At 45.1% G+C, this 18629-nt stretch overlaps 1 long non-coding RNA gene across 1 annotated transcript in view; it reads right to left on the bottom strand.

Moving 5' to 3' along the window:
• Nucleotides 1–8101: 8101 nt before the first annotated feature.
• The window catches only part of LOC147094647 (uncharacterized), an 83745-nt gene continuing 73217 nt past the window's right edge, over nt 8102–18629 (bottom strand). The window contains exons 3-4 of the long non-coding RNA XR_015074753.1: nt 9817–11209; nt 8102–8397 (exon numbers count right to left, since the gene is read on the bottom strand). This is a non-coding gene — a long non-coding RNA (uncharacterized LOC147094647). The remainder of the gene's footprint in view (nt 8398–9816; nt 11210–18629) is intronic.

The raw sequence follows: 18629 nt of genomic DNA, 5'->3' as shown, positions 1-18629 counted from the left end.
TAGCTGAGGCAGGGGCAGAGTTGAGTGATGTTACATAGCTGGAAATAGGCGGTCTTGGTGATGGAGCGGATATGTGGTCGGAAGATCATCTCAGTGTCAAATGGGATGCCAAGGTTGTGAACGGTCTTGTTCAGCCTCAGACAGTGTCCAGGGAGAGGGATGGAGTTGGTGGCTAGGGAACAGAGTTTGTGGTTGGGACCAAAGACAATGGCTTCGATCTTCCCAATATTTAGTTGGAGGAAATGTCTGCTGATCCAGTACTGGATGTCGGACAAGCAGTGTGACAATTTAGAGACAGCAGAGGGGTCGAGGGAGGTGGTTGTGAGACAGAGTTGGGTGTCCTCAGCGTACATGTGTAAACTGCCGCTGTGTTTTCAAATGACGTTGCCGAGGGGCAGCATGAAGATGAGAAATAGGAGGGGGCCAAGGGTAGATCCTTGGGGGACACCAGAGGTAACAGTGTGGAAGCAGGAATAGAAACCATTGCAAGCGATTCACTGACTATGGTTAGATCGATAAGAATGGAACCAGGTGAGTGCAGCCCAACCCAGCTGGATGACGGAGGACAGCCGTTGGAGGAGGATGGAGTGGTCAACCATGTCAAAGGCTGCAGACAGGTCGAGAAGGATAAGAAGGGGCAGTTTTACATGGTCACAGTCACTTTGGATGTCATTTGTGACTTTGATATGGGCCATTTCAGGACTGTGGCAGGGGTTCAACCTGTTTGGAGTGTTTCAAACATGGAGTTACAGGAAAGATGGGCATGGATTTGGGAGGTGACAACAAGCTCAGGGACTTTGGAGAGGAAACAGAGTCGGGGATGGGGCGGTAGTTTGCTAGAACAGAGGGGTCAAGGGTAGATTTTTTGAGAAGGGGGGTGATGACGGCAGATTTGAATGTGAGGGGGACAGTACCTCCTCTAAGATGCTCCTTAAAACCTGTCTCTTTGAACAAGCTTCCGGTCACCTGTCCTAATATCTCATTATGTGGCTCGGTGTTAAATTTTGTTTGATAATCGCTCCTGTGATGCGCTTTGTGATGTTTTACTACGTTAAAGGTGCTACATAAAAGCATGTTGATGTTGTTGATAGGTATGTATACCAATGAGAGAGTTCAATTAAGTATCCACAGCATAATGTTTTATATGTATATACTTCAAATCAGCATTTATATAAATTAAAACATTAACATGAACAAATTGGCCTATCTATAACTCACAAGATTAGAAATATAAATCCAAGCTACATGCATTTAACTTAAGGCAGCCTGTGTACAATGTAACCGGGTATACTTATCTCTCAACATTGCATATTCCTGCAATATTGTATTTATAAGCTAGCATTATTAGTGGAATTTATATACGTGTGTGTAATTTAATGCAACATATCTATATATTGAAATGGCATATCTAAACTTTCAGAAAACAAGTATAAATTAAACATTGCATGAATAATTTTAAACCACGTATCTATTAAAAGTTGTGCCTATTTAAAATCGTTTTCTTGTAATTGAATGCTGCCACATTTAAACACCATATCCATCATTTAAACCAGCATGTGCCTATCGATCGATATCATCTCCTTTCAAAATACTTGTTCCAGTGTGTCTTCCTCTTTATATGCCCAGGTTCAAGGTCACGGGACACTGACCGGTTCAATGGGACCAGGAAAGAACGGATTACTTTAAAATGGGGATTCAATCTTCACTCCCTTCAATAACAGGGAGATGATGAGAATTTTTTTTATACAGCGGGTTATTAGGATTTGGAATTCACTATCTGAACGGGCTGTGGAAGTAGATTCAATAGCAACTTACAAAAGGGAATTGGATAAATACTTGAAAAGGGAGAAACTTGCAGGGCTTTGAAGAAATAACAGGGGAGTAGGACTAATTGGGTAGCGCTTTCATAAGCCGGCACAGGCACGATGGGCCGATTAGCTTCCTCCTGTGCTGTATCGTTCCAGGAATATTGACGTGCAATACTCCCTGCTACCAGGAGGTGGCGGCATTGCCTAAAATATCCCCTCTCCCCCTAGAGGCCTGTTGGTGAAATGCAGCCAGCATTGACCCTCCCCATTTAACAGTAACTCTGGTAACATTAGTGATTAATTTACATTGATCTCTCCTTTTTTTCCCTCTCAGCCTCCACAGGTACAGACTGTCGCTGAGGGTCGGGATCCACAGACCCAGGCTGCATCACTGGAACCTCCCCCCAGGGGTCTGATCTCCTGTGTCAGCCCAGACACTCAGTGTCGACAACTACCAGCAGGGAGCACTGCTGACCAGGAAAGATAGAGGCAGAAGGGGAGACAGAGTGAGAGAGGGGGAGACACAATGAGAGAGCGGGAGAGAGAAACAGAGAGACAGAGAGAGAGAGCGAAGGAAAGACATAAAAACAGAGACAGATAAAGAAAGACATAGAGAGACAGAGAGAGAGACCGAGGCAGTGATTCAGAGAGAAAGCAAAAGAGTTTGAGAGAGAGACAGAGTGACGTAAGGGGAGATAAACAAAGAGTTGGAGGAGAGATAGAATCATAGAGCTGAGAGAGAAGAGGGAGGGATAGTGGCGGAGACTTAGAGAGAGTGAGAGAGGGTGGCAAAGACAGACAGTGATAGAGAGACAGGGTGAGAACAAAATGAGACATAATGACGGAGAGATACAGAAGGAAAGAGACGAAGGGAGAGACAAAGACAAGATGAAGGGACAGAGGGACAGGAGGATAGTGAGAGAGAGAGACAGAGACAAGAGGGAGGGAGAGAGGGGGAGAGACAGAGATACACAGAGACACAGAGAAACAGAAATAGAGGGCAGTGTGAGATGGAAGAGAGATGGGCAGAAAGACAGAGAAAGAGATCAAGTGAGACAGTGAGAGAAAAAAGAGACAGAGAAAAACAGAGACAGAGAAGGAATGCGAGCGAGAGGAACATATAGTGGGGTAGAGACAGAAAGGGTGAGAGAAAGACAGATAGAGAGGGAGAGAAAGGGAGAAAGGGAGAAAGGGAGACCCACAGGGCAACAACCATGTGTTTGGCCAGACCCCTCTATATGTCACACCAGCCATCGCAAACCGAAACAACCTCGATTGTGAAATAAATAAAAGCGGTAGGGAGGTAGTGCAACTCTGCCGAGCCTTAGGCCTGTACATAGTTAACGGTAGGTTCAGAGGGGACTCCTTAGGGAGACTCACATATTCCTCAACTCTTGGGTCTAGTGTGGTGGATTATACAATCACTGACCTGGACCCCTGCGATATCAACGCATTCACTGTCAGGCAGCAATCCCCCCTCTCAGACCATAACCAAATAAATGTGTACCTTAAACTTTCTGCCCAAACTACAGACACAAAAAAGGAACCCAGTAAGCTACATAAAATAAACCAGACATACAGATGGGCCCCAGACAGTGGAGATAAATTCATCACAGCACTAAATTCACCTGATCTCACAAGTAAAATTTCAAAATTTAAAGAAAATCTATATGAGATCACCAGAGATGGGGTAAACATGGCCATAGAGGATATAAATATGATCTTTCATGAGGCAGCTGTAAAAGCCGACCTCGTGAAACAGAAGAGGAAGAGTCACAAAAGACAAAATAAAAATAAGAAATGGTTTGACCACGAATGCAAAAATGCCAGAAAAGACCTGAGAAAAATATCAAACCAAAAGCATCGCCAACCAAACAATCCGGACCTACGTACTAGATACAATGAAACCCTCAAAAGATATAAACACACCATTAGGAACAAAACACAAAACTATACCCACAAAATACTAGAAGAAATTGAAAACTCCACCAACCCAAAACAATTCTGGGAAATGTGGAATAACCTGAGTACAACACAATTGCAAGCATTACCAATCCAAGATGGCGACATCTGGAGAACACATTTTGAAAACCTCTACAAAGACATCCCAATAAACGAAACAAACCCAAGTCAACATCAGGTCACAGAAAAACTCCACACATTAGAAGCAACAATCAAAGACAACCAAAACCCTCTAGACTCCCCAATCACATGGAAAGAAATGGCCACAAAAACAAAATCTCTCCACCTAAAGAAAGCCTGTGGCCCAGACAACATCAAAAATGAAATGCTCAAGTTCAGCAATATGGAGATGCAGGGTGCGGTACTCAAATTATTCAACATCATATTACGTTCAGGCTGTTTTCCCGATATCTGGTGCCAAGGACTAATCTCCCCCATATATAAAAGCGGAAACAAATCAGACCCAAATAACTACCGCGGCATCTGTGTCAACAGTTGTCTAGGGAAGTTATTCTGCAGTATTCTAAATAGTAGATTACTTGATTTTCTTAACAAACATAATATCCTCAGAAAAAACCAAATAGGCTTTCTTCCAAAACACCGCACCGCCGACCATATCTATACCCTTCACACCCTCATTGAAAAACATATACACCAAACAAAAAATGGGAAAATATTCGCCTGTTTCATCGACTTCAAGAAAGCCTTTGACTCTATATGGCACGAAGGGCTCTATTATAAACTTCTTCAATGTGGAATAGGGGGCAAAGTCTATGACCTTATTAAATCAATGTATCTGAAAAACAAATGCGGGGTCAAAATTGGAGACAAACGCACCGATTTCTTCACCCAGAGAAGAGGCGTCCGGCAGGGCTGCAATTTGAGCCCGACCCTGTTCAACATATACATAAATGAATTAGCAGACATGCTGGAGCAAAGCGAGTCACCAGGTCTCCGTCTCCTGGATGGAGAAGTGAAATCCCTGTTCTATGCGGACGACCTGGTTCTGCTGTCTCCCACAGAACAGGGATTACAGCAACAACTAGACCTACTCGACAAATACTGCCAAAATTGGGCTCTAACAGTAAATCTAAAGAAAACCAACATCATGATTTTTCAAAAAAGGCCCAGATGTCAGGAAAACAAATACCAGTTTACCCTCAGTGATATCACTATAGGACACACTATGAGCTACACCTACCTTGGTCTAACTATTACAGCATCAGGGAGCTTCAGCATAGCAGTGAATGCACTAAAAGAAAAAGCCCGAAGAGCCCTATATGCAATAAAAAGAAAATTCTACAACATCCAAATCCCAATCAAAATCTGGCTCAAAATATTTGACAGCATAATCCTGCCCATTGCACTGTACGGTAGTGAAGTATGGGGCCCGCTAAATCACCAAAGCTACACTAAATGGGAAAAACATACAATAGAAGTCCTACATGCAGAATTCTGCCGAAGCATCCTTCGCACCCAAAGAAAAACGCCAACAAATGCATGCAGAGCCGAACTAGGCAGATACCCACTGATAATAAACATCCAAAAACGAGCACTAAACTTCCTAAATCACCTCAAATCTAGCTCCCCAGACACCCTTCATTTCAAAGCCTTTCAGACCCAAGAGCTAAACCCAGAAAAGAGTCCCCTGAGTCACCTGCTACGGAAACTAAGTACTCAGCCGAACCCTGACCAGCCCCAGACCAACACAGCCGTCCAAACACCAATCCGAGTGAACCAAATCATTAAAAAATGCAAAGAAACCTACCTGGAACATTGGAACAAAATAACCGAAAGCCAAAGCAGATTAGAATGTTACCGGGCCCTAAAAAGAGAATATAAACTGGCAGACTACCTCACAACCATCAGAGACACAAAACAGAGACAGACCCTCACCAGGTACAGACTAAGCGACCACCAACTGGAAATTGAAAAAGGCAGATACAAGAAATCCTGGCAGCCTAGAGAGAATAGAATATGCGATCAATGTCTGGCTGGCGAGGTTGAAACAGAAATGCATTTCCTCCTAAAATGCGAAAAATTCAACACATCAAGAAACATATTATTCAACAAGCTAAGCCAAACAACCCCAGATTTCAAGGAATTGGATGATCTGTCAAAATTGAGATTAGTCCTAGGAGAAGGAGACAGACCATACCTTGGGGCCAAATATGTAACAACATGTCACAACCTGAGGACTGTTTAAAATTAAGACTGTTTAAAATTAATATTGAACGTACCAAATGAAGTACAAAGACTGTTTAAAATTAATATTGTTTAAAAGTAATATTGTATGTACCCAACAAATGTCAAATCGATTGACACCTACAGAATGTTGGAAAACTGTACCTTTTTGCTATGTAAGCTTTGGCAATATGGTTCTCTGTAAACTTTCATGCCAATAAAGCATTTTAATTGGAATTGGAATTGGAATTGGACTGAGAGAAAGACAGAGTAAAGCAGAGGGGCAGAGAGAATAATATAAAGAGAGGAGAGTGAGTGACAGAATGCGAGATAGAGAGAAAAGAGAGAAGGGGAGCGAGACACAGAACAGAGAGAAAGAGAGCGAGAGAGAAAGTATCACAGCAGACAAAGGCAGGGAGAGATACAGGGTGAAAGACAGAAGGAGAAAGAGCGAGAGACTGATGGGGTCAAAAAGAGAGAGATGGAAAGACAGCGAGAGAGAGAGAGACAGAGACAAGAGGGAGAGAAAGATAGACAAGATGGAAGGGCAGAGGGATAGTGACAGAGAGATGGAGATTAGGGGGGAGAAAGAGAGAGAAACACAGAAAGACAGAGATAGAGGACTGAGAAAGAACGAGTGGGTGAGAGACGGGGCAGAGAGAGAGACAGAGAGAAATGGAGATAGAGAGAGGGGGCAGGAAGAGAGTAAGTGAGACAGTGAGAGATAAAGATTGGTGAGAATGTGGAACTCGCTGCCACAGGGAGTGGTTGAAGCGAATAGTATCGGTGTATTTAAGCGCAGGGTAGATAAGCTGATGAGGGAGAAGGGAATAGAGGGTTATGTTGATAGTTAGATGAAGAAAAGTGGGAGGAGGCTCGAGTGTAGCATAAATGCCAGCATGGCTGGTTGGGTCGAATGGCTTGTTTCTGTGCCGTATATCCTATGTATTCCTAAGTAGAGAAAGGGGGGCAGAGAGAGAGAGAGAGAGCGAGAGCTGTAGAGATTGATGTCGTTGGCCAGTCCCAGTAATAAATAGCACTCGGGGATGAAATGTACATTATAATGGTGCATTACTTGTGGCCATTCTCAAGTGAAAATCCACAAACTCTATCGGCATCTTCGCTTTTCTCAGGAGTGATCGCACGTTGACAATGAACAAGCCCAATTTGATGGCTGACCTGGGCCGCAATTTGTGGATTAAATCACTTTCCGAGTCACCTAATTATTTCTCAGTGAGGTTGCCGAAGCATCAAAGTAGCACTTTCATGTGCAATTTTTAAAGGTTGTATCAATGACTTTATCCTTGATTGTGCCTTATACCGTGGTTATAATCGCCAGTGGAAGCAGAGTCGATCTCTCATTTTCCACTATAAGAATGAATTGAGACCATTTGGAATAAACAGACCGAGCACTTTTCAAAGTGACTGGTGAACCTGTATCATGTTGGTTAGCCTGTTAATAAGTGTTGTTATTTTTAGTCAGTGTGCAAACGACATGAAGAGTTTTTATACAATAAATGCCAGAACGAATTTTAATGGTAGCTGTGGTGAACACAATTCATTTTATTTGAGCAGCAATGTTCCCTCTAATTATTTTTTTGTGCGCGGTCCCTTTAAATTTGCAGTTTCTCTTCCAGCGGCAGGAGCTGGTGAGCGGCCTACACGTGACCTCACCATAGGTGCGCGGCTGCGGACCTTCGGGGGAACATTGGTGTGCGGCCCTCAACAGCTCAACAAAACTTGTTGACCGGCCCTCCAGCCCAAATAATAGCCCACCCCTGCTCTACACTGTCCCATCAAAGACTCCCAGGGCAGGTACAGCACGGGTTAGATACAGAGTAAATTTCCCTCTGCAGTGTCCCCTCAGTCTGTGGGTCTGATGCAAAGTATGTCCGCTTCCATTCTGCCTGAACAAATCCGTTCAACCGAGATATCCTGAACCCTGAACGGTCAGAGTGCCGACACTCTGGGACACCTGTCTTATCTCAATACCTTTCTGAATGTGTTATTTCGCACTTGCAGAGATTCCCTGCAGCGGTTTCCTCTTCCCATTTCCTGTGATTCCCAAATCTTCTCCTAGCCTCATCCCATCCCTGAACACCTTGTCCTCAGACACATTGACCCTGAAGACAAACAAGACACGGATGTGAAGCTGTGATCAATGCAGTAAGTTTTATTTCTGAGTACAGCCCATTATTCTGACAGCAGTAATACAGGGTCAGGGGTTACGGGACCTAAACAATCAAACAGAGCCTGCTTCCCGTGAAGGAAGGTTTCATTCAGTGAGAACGTGGAGAGCTCGGGCTGGTGGGAATCCGTCACTGGATCTTTCATCATTTCAGAAAGCAGCATTGTAACATATCAGGGCACTTTTTTGGGAAAGGCATCTCGTCTCTGTTACAGCCGCCCTCACGACATGCTCCTCCATACCAGGTGCAGGGCACTAAAATCCAAAATGAAGAATGAATTGATTGATGGTTCTGTACACAGAGGGAGGGAGAACAATGAGAAAATATGAAGCTGAGTCTGTCAGTGTTACTAAGACTGACTCTGGACCACGCATGAACATTAACTCTTTTATACTTAATGAAACTCCACACCTCTCCCCCTCCCCCGACCTGTGCAGACACACTCTTTGTCCTGAAGGGCAGCCCAAGGGGAGTTCCTCAGAAAGGAGCCCACCACACCCGCTATCTGAGACCAGAGACACAGAGAGGAAAGATCTGACATTGATGGAGAACCTTTCCCGGCACCAGAAGGGCCCAAAGAGTTTCACAGACCAGGGCTTGTTTCTGAAGTGCCGACACTGTTTTGTCAGAAACGTGGCAGCCAATTAGCTCATAGCAAAGTCCCACAAACAGCAAATGAGATTGGACAGGATGGGGAGTCTCTGCTCATGTTGGATGAGAGAGTGATGTCGGTCCAAGACACCGGGAGAACTCCCAGCTCTTCAAATAATGTCACCAGATGTTTCCTGCCCCATGAACAGGTAGACAGGGTCTCCGTTTAACGTTTCATCCACAACATGACACCTCCAACAGTGCAGCACTCCCCCAGTGCTGGGCTGTATGTACTGGACTGGGGCATCAACCCACAACTTGTTCACTCAACTCCCAACTGAGCCAAACTGACACCCAGCTACTGGCAAGTGATCATTTCACCGCTTGCCTCCTCTACTTAGTCCGTGTTCTCACATCCCGATCTCTATGAAGGCTGCAGAATTATTCCAATTAAATAAACCTGTTTTGAAACCTTTTTGATCCCATTCCCTGCCCTCCTGTAATGAAAAGCTGACTCTTGTCTGGGGACCGGTTCCTCACACACCTCCAGCATCGCTCCCAATTCACCATTCTTCATCTGTGAGACTGGGCAGTGAGTGTGGGTAAAGGGACTGAAGGATCTCCCGCTCCTGTCCTCACACAGAGTCTGCACTCTCACACTTTGCAGCGGGTAGCAGTGATCGGAAGCAACAACTGGGAGTTTCCCCTCCGCAGTACCTGGGTACTGAGGCCAATTACAGAGTCTCCTAACCGGGTCAATGCTGCGGCTGAGATCCGCCCACTCGGCACCGGCCAGTAATTTGTGCTTTTATTGCTGGTCTGTTTGGATCAGCAAACACCCGCCATTCCCTTGACCCACTGAGGTACCCGCTGAATAATCGGGGGATTTACCCGTGGAACTGGTTCAGGTTAAATTCTTCAGACTTCCTCACAATCTTACAATCACCTTCACTCAATTAATCAAACTGTGACATTCAAACAGAGAATACAATAGTTTAAAACATAAAACTGACTGGACACTGACTGCGGAGAGATCAGAGAAACCTAGAAACCAAAACCTATTCCTACTCCTCCAAATCTACCTCTTCCTCCTCCTAATATCTTCCAATTGGCGCCTCCACCGATCTCCCCTCCAGTGAGGCTGGCCTGAGTCAGCACCAGGAATCCAAGAAGCAAGAGCAGAGCTTTCATCTTCTGCGATGTTTTCCAGAGTCAGATTCAGGCGGCTGGAGTGGAAATGTTCTGAATCCAGACTCCGAGTTTGCTGCATTTATAATCACACACACGGGGAGTGGCTCTGCTCTCTGGAGATATCCTGGGAAAAGGCGTTTCCTTTTTATGTGACGTGGATCAGTTGGCAGCTGGACCCAGTTGGCAGTTCTCTATCTTTCAGAAGACAAGGTTGTGTGTTTGGGCCCAACTCCAGGTCTGAACTCCTGAGCTCAGCTGGCATGATGCAGCTGGTACACAAACATTATGGGAATCAGGCGGGGAAGTGGATTTGAGGTCAAAGATCAGCCATGGTATTTTTGATAGGCGGAGCCAGCTGGAAGGGCCGTATGGCCTACTCCTACTCCTAATTCTTATGTCCTTATGTTCTCAACAGGACTTTTAACCCATCAAACCTAGGCCTAGAAATTGGATATGGCCCGAAAACGGGCGGTGTCGTGGCCCAGTGCTATTTGGCTGCCCCCGTTCAGAGTGGCCCAGGCAGCACGCAGAATTCATGCTGTCTGCTCATTTACATGATTGTAGTGCTGATCACAGCGCTAAACAGGTGGGCTAATATCTTGTGCAGTCTAATGGCCTGTAATGTGTGGCCTAGTGTTTCTCCACTACTTAGAGTGGAGGTGCTTTGATGCAGCAGCACCTCATTGTCACTGAAGTAGGGGTTGGAATTGCAGTTGGCCCACAAATCTCAGCAGCAGCAAAGAGAACGAGCCACAAGGTCCTCCGATGCGGCTCTGGAGGCATTGGTCGTGGCAGTGGAGAGGAGGCAGGCTGTCCTGTTCCTGCAGCGTGGCAGGAAGCCATCAGTGCACACTTCGAGAAGGCTGTGGCAGGAGATAGCTGGGTGCATCACATAGAAACATAGAAGATAGGAGCAGGAGTAGCCCATTCGGCACTTCGAGCCTGCTCCGCCATTCAATGAGATCATGGCTGATCATGCAAAGTTAGTACCCTGTCCCTGCCTTCTCCCCATATCCCTTGATCCCTTTAGCCTTAAGAAATATATCCAACTCTTTCTTGAATATATTTAATGAACTGGCCTCCACCGCCCTCTGTGGCAGAGAATTCCACAGGTTCACCACTCTCTTGGTGAAGAAATTCCTCCTCATTGCAGTCCTAAATGGCTTACCCCTTATCCTTAGACGGTGATCCCTAGTTCTGGACTCCCCGGCCATCAGAATCATCCTTCCTGCATCTAGTCTGTCCAGGCCTGACAGAATTTTGTAGGTTTGCATGAGATCCCCTCTAAGAATTCGCAATAATTTACAGTTCTGAAGATTCATTTTTTTGATTAAAGTATCACAGAAGCCCCACAGTGCAGATAGAGGCCATTTCGGCCCATCGAGCCTGCACCGACACATATCCCACCCGATCCCCGTAACCCCTACACCAACACATATCCCACCCTATCCCCGTAACTCCACGTATTTAATCCCCCCAACACTAAGGGTCAATTTTATCATAGTCAATCAACCTAACCCGCACATCTTTGGACTGTGGGAGGAAACCGGAGCACCCGGAGGAAACCCACGCAAACACGGGGAGAATGTGCAAACTCCACACAGACAGTCGCCCGAGGCCGAATGGCAGTCGCACCACATGGCCGAATGACAAAATAGGCTTGGAATGCAGCTTTGTATGTCTGGAAGTAAGGTTCGATGAAGACAAAGGTCAATGCTTTGTTTACAAAGCAACTGAATGCTATTAGCATTTGTTTGTATATCGAGTGGAGGACATCTAAACTGCAGAAGAGACTTTTGTATCATGAATGGGAAGCGTTAACATTTGAATGGATTTTAAATCACCCCAGTACTGGACAATAGAGCAGTCGTATCTCCCTTTTGTTTCAGCACAGGGAGCTCCGAAAATCACATTAACTCAATCCAACCACTTTGAGTTAACCTATCACAGCTTTCTCTTGTGTATTGGACCCTTTTGGGTGGGGAATTTTGCACACAGCCTTGCAAGGCAGAACGGGAGGGGCTCACCAGGTATAAAGATAGATGCTGAAGCCATTTAGCTCTCTTGACTTCCTGGGACCATAGGTGAGCTCTCTCTCTCTCTCTCTCTCTCTTCCTCTTCCTCTTTGCTGGACCACATGTGAGCAGAGTTTCTGACTCCTCAACAAGGCAATCAAGCAGGAGTTAAGGGGGGATGGTGATTTAAGGGAATTGCTAAGATTGTTTAAATAACATTGTAGCCATTGTATCCCTCGTTTTCAATGTCTGCAACCCCCGTTATATAGTTTTACAATTTCACTGTGTTCGTGTGGGATAGTTTGATATTTTTGATTATAGTTTCTTTTAGTTAATAAAGCTTGATTTTTGCTCTCATCCAAACCACTTGTTCCGTTTTAATATCATTAATTATAAGTTCCTCCACTCAGAACTAAAGGAGGGGTAGCGATTCGAAACCGCTGTTTGTAAACTGGTTTAGAGTGCAGCAGCAAAAAGACTGCTGGCCAGGTAGATTACCTTAAACCAGTTTAAAAGAAGCCCCCGGAATCCTTACACCTCTCAATCTTCTAAACTCCAGTGAGTATAAGCCCAATCGACACAATCTCTCCTCATACGTCATTCCTGCCATCCCAGGTATCAGCCTGGCGAATCTTCGCTGCACTCCTTCCATGGCAAGAACGTCCTTCCTCAGGTAAGGCGACCAAAACTGCACACAATACTCAAGGTGCGGTCTCACCAAGGCCCTGTACAACTGTAGCAAGACATCCTTTTTCCTGTACTCGAACCCTCGTGCTACGAAGGCCAACATACCATTTGCCTTCTTAACCGCCTGCTGCAACTGCATGCTTACCTTCAGCGACTGGTGCACAAGGACACCCAGGTCTCTTTGCACTTGCCCTTCTCCCAATCTATTGCCATTCAAATAATAATCTGCCGTCCTGTTTTTGCCACCAAAGTGGATAACCTCACATTTATCCACATTATAGTGCATTTGCCATGTGTCTGCCCAATCACCCAACCTGTCCAAATCGTACTGGAGTTTCACGACATCCTCCTCACAGCATAGCCTCCCACCCAGCTTTGTGTCATCTGCAAATTTGGAAATATTACATCCAATTCCCTCGTCCAGATCATTAATATATATTGTGAACAGCTGGGGTCCTAGGACCGATCCTTGCGGTACCCCACTAGTCACTCCCTGCCACTCGGAAAACGACCCGTTTATTCCAACTCTTTGCTTTCTGTCTGCCAACCAGTTCTCTATCCAAGTCAATACCTTGCCCCCAATCCCATGTGCCTTAATTTTGCACGCTAATTTCTTATGTGGGACCTTATCGAAAGCCTTCTGAAAGTCCAAGTATACCACATCCACTGGTTCTCCCTTATCTATTTTACCAGTTACATCCTCCAAAAATTCCAGGAGATTAGTCAAGCATGATTTACCTTTTGTAAATCCATGTTGACTTTGTCCGATCCCGTCACTGCTTTCCAAATGCTCTGCTATTACATCTTTTATAATGGACGCTAGCATTTTCCCCACTACCGATGTCAGGCTATAATCCCCCGCTTTTTCTCTACCACCTTTTTTGAATAGTGGGGTAACATTAGCTACATCACGGTCAACAGTATCATGTCACGGTCAATAGTGTTGTCCCGCGGACATGGATACAGTGCTGCAAGAAGTTTAGCGACCTCACACGGCAGGTCAAGGTGAGTGAAGGCTTCAGCAAATGTCATATCCCAGCATCTGCACCACAAGCCTCGGACACTGCTCAATGCATCACACCCCCATCTCTGACCGACCTTTCACCACTCAGACCTCACAATCATAGCTTCATTTCACCCTCACAACCTTACCATTGCTGCAACACTCACTGACACATCTCACACCTTGCACACACTGACAGCTATTCAACTTTGACAGACACATCACACAAACACTCACTGCACTCACTGACACATCTCACACCTTGCACACACCGACAGCTATTCAACTTTGACAGACACATCACACAAACACTCACTGCACTCACAGCCACATCTCACACTTTGCACACACCGACAGCTATTCAACTTTGACAGACACATCTTCCAAACACTCACTGCACTCACTGACACACTTCCCTTTCTCTTGCAGGCCAAGGTGGCTCACAACCACCGTGAGCAGCGGCAGACGGGAGGCGGCCAAACCGCTGTACAGGCCTTTGCCAACTGGAGGAGACAGTGCTCGACATGATTGGAGGGGAAGTCACCGAGGCCGCAACAACGGGGAAGTTGCAACCCTGGGGGTCAATAATGCTCATTCCTAATCCTTCTTCTCATATCCCACATCCCCTCATCCCACAACCTCTTCTCACTTACAAGCTGCTGATGCTATATACATGGATATCTTGCTTTCCCCCCTCCCCTCATCATAACCTGACTCTTGTGCCTTTCCGCTTTCAGATGACCAAAATCTGCCACCCGCATAGCCTGTCCCCGAAATAATGGAGGAAAGTGGAGATGAAGAAGATGGCCCACCACACGTCACTGCATCCGACACTCAGACAGCAGCTCAGAAACTGGCACTGTAGAGGGTAATATAGATGCGGGATCTGCACATGGTGCCAAGAAACACACACACAGACACTGCCATGCATACACGTAGACAGACTGATAACACGCACATACATACAGACACACACACAGAGCAGGAGGGAAAGGGTTACGGTTGTAGGTGGATTGAGATCAGTGACGGAGAGAGAGGTTTTAAACAGGCTTTTAAAGACACTTGCTCGGCACGTAACAGCCAGTCTGTCGATTTAGGGCCCAGTGTGGTACAAATCTGACCGCTCACCAAGGACTGTGTTTGAACTCCCTACATTCATTTTACACAAAACCTTCAGATCGGTAGGGGAGAAAGGTCAGAGTTTTGACCCTCTGTGACACCTAGCCTCTCGCTGAAGTTTGTTTCGAGAGCTGTACTGTGTCTATTCAGAATTCACGATAGAATTACATAGTATTTACAGCGCAGAAACAGGCCATTCAGTCCAACAGGTCCATGCCGGTGTTTATGCTCCACACCAACCTCCTCCCCCCTTACTTCACCTCATCCTACCATCATATCCTTCTATTCCTTTCTCCATCATATACCTATCTGGTTGCCCCTTAAAGGCAGTCTGCTATTCACCTCAACTACTCCATTTGCCAGCAAGCTTTACATTCTAACCACTCTCTGGGTAAAGAGGTTTCTCCCGAGTTCATTATTGCAATTATTAATGACCATCTTATGTTTATGATCCCTAGTTTGGGACTCCCTAAAGTGGGATCATCTTCTCTACATCTACCCCATCAAAGCCCTTCATAAATATAAAGATCTCTATTAGACATTGCTCAGCCTTCTCTTTTCTAGAGAAAGAGCCCCAACATGTTCAGTCATTCTGGATACTTAGAACCTCTCAGTTCTGGTATAATTCTCGTCAATCCTATTTTGCACCTTCTCCAGTGTCTCGATATACTTTTCGTAATTTGGAGACCAGAACTGTACACAGTGCTCCAAGTGTGGTCTAACCAAAGTCTGTACACGTTTAATATAACTTCTCTGCTTTGCAATTCTCTTACTCTAGAAATGAACCCCAGTGCTTGGTTTGCATTTTCATGGCCTTGTTAACCTGCTTTTAATGATTTGTACATCTGTTCCCCTAGATCCCTTTGCTCCTCTACCACATTTAGACACTTGCTATCCAAGGAGCTCGTAGCCTCCTTACTCCTCCTACCAAAATTCACCACCTCATACCGATCTATATTGAAATTAATTTGCCATTTACACACCCATCATCCAAGTTTAACATCTTGTATTGTCACAATCCTCTTCAATATTGATTAAAATCCCAAATTTGACATCATCCACAAATTTTGAAACTGTACCAACAATTCCGAGTAAATATATTAGTGCCTCTGCTATCTCTTCCCTTGCTCCATTTAGTCTGTGTGAATTAACACATCCAGACCTGCGATTTTATCCTCTCTAACTTTTGCTAGTTTATCAGTTATTTTCCCCTTTCAATTTTAACGGTCTTGATATCTTTTTTGATCTCCTCTTGCAAGGTCATATCCACCTCGTTAGTCAGCCAGTTTAAAAACTGAGGCATTTTCTGCCATTTCGCTGTCATTACCTGCGAGTTTATCTTGTGCATCCTTTAGTGGCTCTGTCCCTATCCTGTTTTACCTTTTGTTTTGTGTCTGTAGATTTTACTATTTACTATTTCTTTTTATATTACTTGATAATTTAATGTCGCAATTCCTTTTCGCCTTCCTAATTGTTTTTTTTTTACTTCTTTCCCAATCTCTTCCTATTCCCTTTTGTCATCCTTTCCTTTATTGTCACTGTACTCAGTCTCTGCCTTTTTCTTTAGTTTCAATTTTGCCCTCATCTCTTTATTCATCCATGGTGCTTCATTATTGGCTAGTTTATTGTTTATTTTAGTGGAATATATTCCTCCTGAACTCTACTGATCACCCTTTTATATATTTCCCACTGCTGCTCTCTCTCTTTTTCTGTCTCTTCCGTTCCAATTTATCTTCACTAGCTCCATTTACATCACCTCAATCAGCTTTTTCCAAATGATTATTTTTGTCTTTCTCAAATCATAAACCTTATTATGTTGAGATTGATATTGTCTAGATTTTCACCGAAGCTCACTTCTCTTATCTGCTCTGGTTCATCACCCTTTATAGATCCATGAGGAAGCCATCAGTGCACACTTCGAGAAGGCTGTGGCAGGAGATAGCTGGTACATCACGGCCAACAGTATCATGTCACGGTCATTAGTGTCGTCCCGCGGACATGGATCCAGTGCCGCAAGAAGTTTAACGACCTCACACGGCAGGTCAAGGTGAGTGAAGGCTTCAGCAAATGTCATATCCCAGCATCTGCACCACAAGCCTCAGACACTGCTCAATATACCACACCCCAATCATTCACCTACCTTTCACCACACAGACCTCACAATCATAGCTTCCTTTCACCCTCACAACCTTACCACTGCTGCAACACTCACAGCCACATCTCACACCTTGCACATACTAAGAGCTATTCAACTAAGGCAGGCACATCACCCAAACACTCACTGCACTCACTGACACACTTCCCTTTTTCTTGCAGGCCAAGGTAGCTCACAACCGCCGCGAGCAACGGCAGACGGGAAGCGGCCAAACCGCTTTACAGACCTTTGCCAACTGGAGGAGACAGTGCTCGACATGGTTGGAGGGGCAGTCACCGAAGCCGCGAAAACGGGGAAGTTGAAGCCCTTGGGGGCAATAACGCTCTGCTCATTCCTAATCCTCCTTCTCATATCCCACATCCCCTCATCCCACAAGCTCTTCTCACTTACAAGCTGCTGATGCTACATGCATGGATATCTTGCTTTCCCCCCTCCCCTCATCATAACCTGACACTTGTGCCTTTCTGCTTTCAGATGACCAAGATCTGCCACCCACGTAGCCTGTCCCCGAAATAATGGAGGAAAGTGGAGAAGAAGAAGATGGCCCACCACACGTCACTGCATCAGACACTCAGACACCAGCTCAGAAACTGGCACTGTGCGGAATGTAGAGGGTAATATAGATGCGGGATCTGCACATGGTGCCAAGAAACACACACACAAAAACATGAACAGACACTGACATGCATACACGTACAGACAGACAGAACACACGCACGTCCAGATAGGCACACACACAGACTGAGCAGGAGGGAGAGGGTTAAGGTTGTAGGTGGATTGAAATCAGTGACGGAGTGAGAGGTTTTAAACAGGCTTCTGAAGGGACGTGTTTGGCATGAAACAGCCAGTCTGCCAACTTAGGGCCGAGTGTGGTACAAATCTGACCTCTCACCAAGGACAGTGTTTGAACTCCCCACATTCATGTTACACAAGACCTTCAGATCGGTAGGGGTGAAAGGTCAGAGCTTTGGCTCTCTGTGACACCCAGGCCTTGCTGATGATTGTTTCGAGTGTTGTACCGTGTCTGTTCAGAATTCACTACAGAATTACATAGAATTTACAGCACAGAAACAGGCCATTCAGTCCACCAGGTCCATGCCGGTGTTTATGTTCCACACGAGTCTCCACCCACCTTACTTCACCTCACCCTATCATATCCTTCTATACCTTTCTCTCTCGTGTACTTATCTAGCTTCCCCTTAAAGACACTCTGCTATTCACCTCAACTACTCCATGTGCCAGCAAGCTCTACATTCTAACCACTCTCTGGGTGAAGAAGTTTCTCCTGAATTTCTTATTGGATTTATTAGTAACTATCTTATATTTATGACCCCTGATTTTGGACTCCCCAAAAGTAGTAACATCTCTATATCTACCCCATCAAACCCCTTCAGAATTATAAAGGTCTCTATTAGATCATCGCTCAGCCTTCCCTTTTCTAGAGAAAGAGCCCCAGCCTATTCAGTCATTCAGAATACTAAGAACCTCTCAGTTACGGTATAATGCTTGAAAATCTTTTTTGCACCTTCTCCAGTGACTCTATACCCTTACTGTAATATGGAGACCAGAACTGTACACAGTACTCCAAGTGGGGTCTAACCAAGGTTCTATATAAGTTTAACATAACTTCTCTGCTTTGCAATTCTCTTACTCTAGAAATGAACTCCAATGCTTTGTTTGCATTTCCATGGCCTTATTAGCTTGCTTTTAACGATTTGTACTGCT

This window comes from Somniosus microcephalus, unplaced genomic scaffold, assembly GCF_052327205.1.
Source record: "Somniosus microcephalus isolate GS21.2 unplaced genomic scaffold, FLI_Smic_1.0 unresolved_chr1, whole genome shotgun sequence".
NCBI lineage: Eukaryota > Metazoa > Chordata > Chondrichthyes > Squaliformes > Somniosidae > Somniosus > Somniosus microcephalus.
The sequence above is the reverse complement of the archived record's forward strand: the minus strand, read 5'-3'. Positions and strand labels throughout refer to the sequence as shown.